Source organism: Mastigoproctus giganteus, chromosome 14 (genome assembly GCF_048544385.1).
Source record: "Mastigoproctus giganteus isolate SK-2022 chromosome 14, ASM4854438v1, whole genome shotgun sequence".
NCBI classification, from domain to species: domain Eukaryota; kingdom Metazoa; phylum Arthropoda; class Arachnida; order Uropygi; family Thelyphonidae; genus Mastigoproctus; species Mastigoproctus giganteus.
In genome coordinates, this window is record NC_143588.1 from 67,823,065 (window position 1) to 67,830,428 (window position 7,364).

The following is a 7,364-nucleotide window of genomic DNA, read 5'->3' on the forward strand; positions in this document are numbered from 1 at the left end:
ATCTGGTCTGCAAATGGAAACGGACTGGTGCTGAAACCGTCGAGAAACGACCAGGAAAAGCTCCGAAGCTGATAGAACGTGACAGGAAAGTTCTCCTAAGAATTATCTATTCGGAACCGAGGTCGACATTGTTACAGCACTCACAGTGCGGAAGACGCTACATAGATGGTTATTTGTGTAGCCACTAATCACTCCAATAGTTACTCAACTAGTACAGGTCAATGTTGAAAAAAAAGTCGCGAGTTAGGGTTAAATGTGCAAGTGTCTGCAATTCTCCCCAGACACAATAGGAGGTAGTATACGATGAACCTTTTCGACCAATTCGGCCCTGGAGATATCGTGCAAGGCTCAAGGGGTAGAATTTTTTTCAGCCTGATCTCTGCTTGTTGACAGGAGAGACTGCTTCTACAGCGATGGGGTACACTTAAATATAAAAGGTGCAAGAATATTTGCTGATGCTATCGATGCAGTGTCAGGTGGGTCGGAAAACTGCTAGCTTGGGTTAATAAACACACTAAAAGGTTAACAGTGGCCGCAGGCAGAGGCAAAAGTGATTCTTGCACTGCTTCTATTAGAATGAGCAGCAGCCTGGAAAACAAGGCAATGGAGGTTTCCAGGACTGCTGGGAGTCATAGTGCAACAAATAAATACACGGGCTGCGTTAGTGTAATTAAGAGTAGAAACAGGTGCATGTATACTTGCATGTACACTGATGCTAGGAGTATAATTAATAAATTTGATGAGCTTGAATTGCTAATCAAGACATCAAAAAGCAGATCTTGTTGGGATATCAGAGACGTGGTGCACAGAGACATAAGCAGTGCAGAACTGGATTTTGGGGCGTACAATGTGTATAGAAAGGCTAGACAGGACAGGAAGGGAGGAGGAGTTATGCTGTTAGTTAAGAAACACATAAAATCTAAGGAAGTGCACCCAGTTGATGTTCGTGAACAATGCAACGTTGGGTCTGTTTGGTGTGACATAGCAATTGGAAAGGAAAAATGATAGTAGCCGTGTGTGAGTATCTGATGAGGCCTAACCTAATGAATCTGATGAGTATAATGAGCAATTGGGCAGTGAAATAGTGTGGGCCAGTAAATCAAAATGTATTATAATGGGGGATTTCAACTTTGCAGATATTGACTGAAACATGTGGATTGGTCACTCGCACACTAGCAAAACTTTTGTGGATTTATTGGATGACTCTTTTCAACAGCAACGTGTTCGAGAGGCAACTAGAGGGAGTAATACTCTTGATCTGATTATCAGCAGTGATTATTCATGCATTAAGAATTTGCAGATAAAAGAATCACTGGGTGACAGTGATCACAATGTACTGATGTGGGAATTACTTAAAGCTGTAACTACCATCAAGGCTAAAGGGAAGCGCCTTTCCTTTCGTAAAGGTGACAAGAGAGGTCTCAGACAGTTTTTAAATTCTGTACAGTGAGATCAACTGATGATATTAACAATATTGAATTCTAAATGGGAAGCCTTCAGGGACTTAATTCTGGAGGCTACTAGGTTTTTCATTCCAACTAAGAATACTGTTCAAGGTCTAATCCTAAATGGATGTCAGAAGAACTGATGAGGCTTGTGGCAGAGAAGAAAAATGTATGGGGTGCATATAAAGTATCAGGTGATGCAGAAGCCTATGGCAGATATATAACTAGTCTGTAATCAAGTCACAAAGGAAGTTAGGCAGGCGAAGGCAGATTACGAGAAATCCTTGGCAAATGATGCAAAGAAAAACAGCAAAGAATTCTTTGCTTATGTAAATTCTAGAAAGAAAGGGATGAATCAGATTGGACCACTTAACATAGATGGGTTGACCATTGATGACCATACTACGGTAGCTGATAAACTGAATGAGTATTTTGCATCTAGATTCACACATGAGGAGTTATTCAATGATTGGAATGCCAGAAGTTCATCAAGCCCTAACAGGGAGCTAAGTGAGTTTGTAAAAACTGAGGGCAAAGTGGAGTGAAGAAATTGTTGAAATTAAACATAAAAAATGTACCTGGGGTGGACGGGATAAATGCAGTTATATTAAAGGAGGCCGCAAATGAAGTAAGCAAACACTTAGCCATAATTATGAGAATTTCCTTGGACTCAGGCGATGTCCCCATGGACTGGAAGTGTGCAAATGTATCACCAATTCACAAAGAGGACTCAAACGTTTTGGGCTTTTCCACTAAGAAGATTGCTGCTCCAGGTTCTGCAGGACTGGTCCCACAGTTCAGGGGACCAGATGCGAGAATTAATATTGGAAAAAAGCAGCAAGGATTTGTTGTCTCAATAGGTGATCCCTCCCATTTGTTGCGATTTGGGGCTCTTTTTAATTTAGTGCCAGGGTGCATTTCATCCCATTCACTTCCCAAAATGATGACTTTGCTTTTTCAGACCATTTTTCAGACTATGGTACTTGAGGTGGTCACAGACATTCTCTCAGATATGCCAGACAAGCTGTACTTGCTACCTGGGAGTCTAAAACGCTGATGGAACTGATATTTGGGTGACACTCAAGTCAAGTGGACCCAATTTCGGCAAAGTCCGGTCGGTCTGTGACCGCCAATCCTCTGCTTGCACCTTCACGATGGTGGGACTGTTAGTAATCCTGGGTATAACCTCCATGCACAAGTACATGGTGGGTGACCACCCAGGTGCGAACCAACATAAGCAGGGGTCGAGGTGTGGCGCCCACACCACATGGAGGAACGCCGCCCCTCTATGTTACCACGCAGTACTAGGTGGTTGATGACTCTCATCAACCGGTGAAATATCACCACTTTGCTTATTGGAGGCTTGAAGAAGTGAAACCCATGTTTAGTCTCTAGAGCTAAGTTCCGGTCAACCCTTCCCTATCTCTTCCATCATGCAGTATGATTGATGACTTTTGAGGTTATAATGAACATCGTGGCGAGATCCAATGTTCCTTACATTTCGAGGGTACAGCTCTAAACGGTATTCGCAGGCCGGCCGCTAGTTAGTACACCGGACCGAACCTATTGGTAACTCTCTAGAAGGCTTCCGGATCAACTAGTGGAAAATCTTGCTACCTCTACTCTGCCAGATAGTGACTGGAGGGGAGTCCGAGTAGTGTGTATGCGGGGAGCATTGTGGAGGCCCCTTTATGTCAAGGATCTGGATATATTCTTACCCTGTGTATGCCATATCCAAAAATTTTATTACTTCATACAACATGTCCCACTCACTTTTTCTTACTATTGAATACACCATGATTTGTCAAACTAATAGAGCAAGCTTATCTGCCAAAAGATCTAATCCTCCCAAGCAGTTCCCAATTCATTTCACAAATATACGTGGTCTCAATTCTAATCTCAATGTGCACAGAGATTTCATTTACCTACAAGAATACTGGACAATCCTAATCATACAGCCAATACGCTTCATCTTTTTCTCACAAACAACCCTTCTAAGTACATGGTCGAAGTGAGAGGTCCTTTAGGCACTTCAGATCACAACTTGATTGTCAGAAGAGACAACGTGATTGTCTCTTCTCCAATGCAACCTTTATCTCATGGCTATTCCCAACCTCGTGTTGTTTGGCATTACAAGAATGTAAAATGGGATGACCTGCGAGACTTCTTTTCTTCTTTTCCTTGGTCGGATTACTGGTTCAAAATATCTGATGTCAACGTTTGCTCAGATCGTGTCAGTGAAATTATTCTTGCAGGAATGGAATCCTTTATGCCACACTCCACTTTAAAATCTCGTCCTTTAAATAAACCTTGGTTTTCCAATAAATGTGCTAAGGCTGTTCAAGAGAAGAATGTTGCATATCGTAATTGGCTTGTTTCTAATTCTCCAGTTTCAATTTCTGCCTACCCGAAAGCTCGCAACAATTGTAAAGCAGTTATTAATCAATCCAAACTAGAGTTTCAACAGGCTAAGTGTAGAAAACTTGCTTATTGCCCTAATGGTAGCCGAGCATTCTGGTCTCTTGCCAACGTTATTGGCCGCAACTTTTGTCCATCTCTGCTCCCACCTCTATCTAAACCAGATGGTTCTGTTGTCAATTCAGCCAAGGATAAAGCTGACCTACTAGCATCCCATTTTTCTTCGAACTCACGTATTAATGATCTTCGTAAAACACTTCCCACCATTCTCAGCACGCTCCATTCAATGTCTCCTGTTGTCTTCCGTCAAAAAGATGTCAGAAAGATTTTGAAGAATTTTGATGCTAAGAAAGTTCCAGGTCCTGATGGTATTTCTCCACTTTTTCTCAAATCCTGTGCTCCTGAACTTACTCCTATTCTTTGCCGCCTTTTTTCACTTTCTTATTGCAAAGGTGTTTTTCCTTCTTCTCGGAAATTTTCTCATATCCAGCCAGTTCCTAAAAAGGGTGACAAATCCCTCACATCCAATTATCATCCTATTGCAATTACTTCTACTCTTTCTAAAGTAACGGAGAAATCAATTAACCGCCAAGTCTTAAACTACCTAGAAACCTTCCGTGTGATCCACGACCGCTAGTATGGATTCCGTCAGTGTCGATCCACTGGTGATATTCTGGCTTATATACCCATTTGTGGACTAATTCAATGGAATGGTTCGGTGAAACACAAGTAGTTGCTCTTGACATCTCAACGGCTTTCGATCGTGTTTGGCATAAAGGTCTTCTAAACAGGCTTCCATCTTATGGTTTGCCAACTGTTTTTAGTAATTGGCTATCCAGTTTTCTCTTTGATCGCTCACTGAGGGTGATGGTAGACGGTAGATGGCTCTCTGTCTTTCAACTTCTCCACTAATGCCGGTGTCCCCCAAGGTTCGATTCTTTCTCCCACTCTTTTCCTCTTGTATATTAATGACATTCTTCCATTGACTGGAAATGCTATCCGTACTTTTGCAGATGATAGCACATTGCATTCCACTTTCCATTTTGAGAAGCCTTGTCTTGCTCAATCAGCTTCAACTTCTCGAAAATCTGCTACCAGTTCCTTAAATGCCGATCTTCAGGTAATTCTCCAGTGGGGCAAAGACAACTTAGTTGATTTCAACCTTTCTAAAACTCAGTAGTAGTGGCATGTGATGCAAGAAAGCAAGTGTATGAGGTTATGCAGCATCAGCCAAACAAAAAAAAAAAAAAAATCAATTCCTCCTTAAATTTATTTAACCTGTTAACTTCCACAACGACAGATGGAAGTTTGTTCCAGCAATTAACCACCCGCTGGCTAAAGGGAAATTTCCGTACATCTATTCTACATCTGTCTTTTCTTAATTTGAATTTATGCCCCCTTAGGTTCGTAATCTGAGCAAGTGGAAGGATCCCATCAGAATTCAGTGTGCTCATTCAAAGCCTTCAATCAGATCACCGCGCAGTTGCCTAGTTTCCAGCCACTGCAATTTGCAGAACGTAAGCCTCTCTTGGTAAGAGGATCCCTTCATTCCCCTCACCAATCTTGTTGCCCTTCTCTGTACACGCTCAAGTAAATCTCTATCCTTCCTAAAATGAGGCCTCCAGACCTGTACGCAGTACTCAAGGCATGGCCTGACCATTGCCTTATACAGAGGGACAATCACCTCCTTCTCCCTGCTAGCAAAATTCCTATATATATAAAACAGTTATATATCTTTGCGAGATATAAAACAGTCTTGTTTTATATCTCGCAAAAAGGATTCTTCTGCTCCTATACTTATCTTTAGTGCACTCCGATTTCTAGGCAAAATGATATATCTCTTTTGGGGATTACCCTGACTTCTAATCTCTCTTGGCACAAGGACATTACAAACATTGCTCTCGGCGTTACTTTTCTTCCAAACAGCTGCTCACTCTGTTCCCACAACTGGGGTGGTGCCCCCAAAACCTCTCTCGGGCTTCTAGATTCCATTCAGAAGAGGGCAGTTAGGTTAATTAATGATTCATCTCTAACAGAGTCTCTCCACTCGTTGTCTCACAGACGTACTGTTTCTGCTGCGTGCCTCTTCTACAAATACTGTACTTCCATGGGCACTGTTCTTTTGAATTGGCTTCTATAATTCCCGGTCTCTCTTTCAAAACAGTCCGAATCCGTGCTGCCACCAGCCAACATCCATTTACTGTCCAACTTCCAACTCACGGAACCAACTTTTCATCTTCCTCATTTATTCATTCAACTGCCGTGTTCTGGAACAACCTTCCTTCATATGTATTTCCTGAAAATTACAGTCTACAGAAGTTCAAGTCCAATGTCAACAAATGTCTTCTTTCGTCTTCTCAATCTCCAACCCAAGCACGGTACTTAGTACTATAGTTTCTAATACCTCTCGTGTTTGGGGTTTATAATAATAAAAAAAAAAAAAAAATACCTCTTAGCTCGTGTTAGTTCCTGCGATGATCTTTGAAAGGAAGGTCTACAGACTACCCATACTGAACATTTTCCTGATAATAATAAACATTTTCCTGATAATAATAATCATGGTATTACTCATAAATTTGCTGACTTAAGATTCTCAGCACTCATTTCGAAGTTCACAGGACAATACTAAAGCCAAACCGCTCAAACGTTATATACTACGAGTGGAAAGACATAAGTTTTCCACATATAGTATAAACTAAGTTTTTTAAATATATATAGTTTATTTAAAAAACTTTTGAAAAGAAGGTATATTTGGCCGTAAGTTAACTATTTCATAAATTAGCATTATACTCTCCACAGTGTATTTAAGTCCCACATAGAGGATCACGAGTGTTCTCAAGAAATCAGGATTCATCTGACTCTAACAATGCTTTCTTTAATCTATTATGGAGAAAGCGTTACTTATCACACTGAGGGTTCATCTGGCTGTAAATACTTACTTTAGACCATAATGGGGAAATTCAATTTGAATGTAAACAAATAACCATCCGAAAGTTGCCATATCATATCAGAACTGGGTTCAATTCTTTAGAAAATACCTATCCTCTTCCACTTCAACACACCTATTTGCCGCTTTTTTCACTCTTTATGGATTATATGTGAAATGCATGATGACTCTTCCTATTATTAAAGCTGGCCCCTTTCAAAATCAGCCATGTGGTAGGTATTGGCATACCACCACATTATCTGATGCCACAGAGTCCATAACAAAAACAACTCCAAAAACTGCCATTAACACTAAATCCCGGATGCCACTGTACGCACTACAAAATTAAATTTAAGAAACAAGAGGGTAAACGTAGCTAAACGGAATGTACAAAGTGTAAAAGAAGGCAAGATGAATATGATCATCGATGACATGGATAGATATAAAATTTACGTTTTAGGAGCAACCGAAGTCATGTGGACAGGACAAGGTCATTTCAAAACAGGAAATTAGTTTTTGTTTGTTTTTTCTGGAAGTGACCAAGTAAAAGAACATGGGGTTGCTGTCATTTTGAA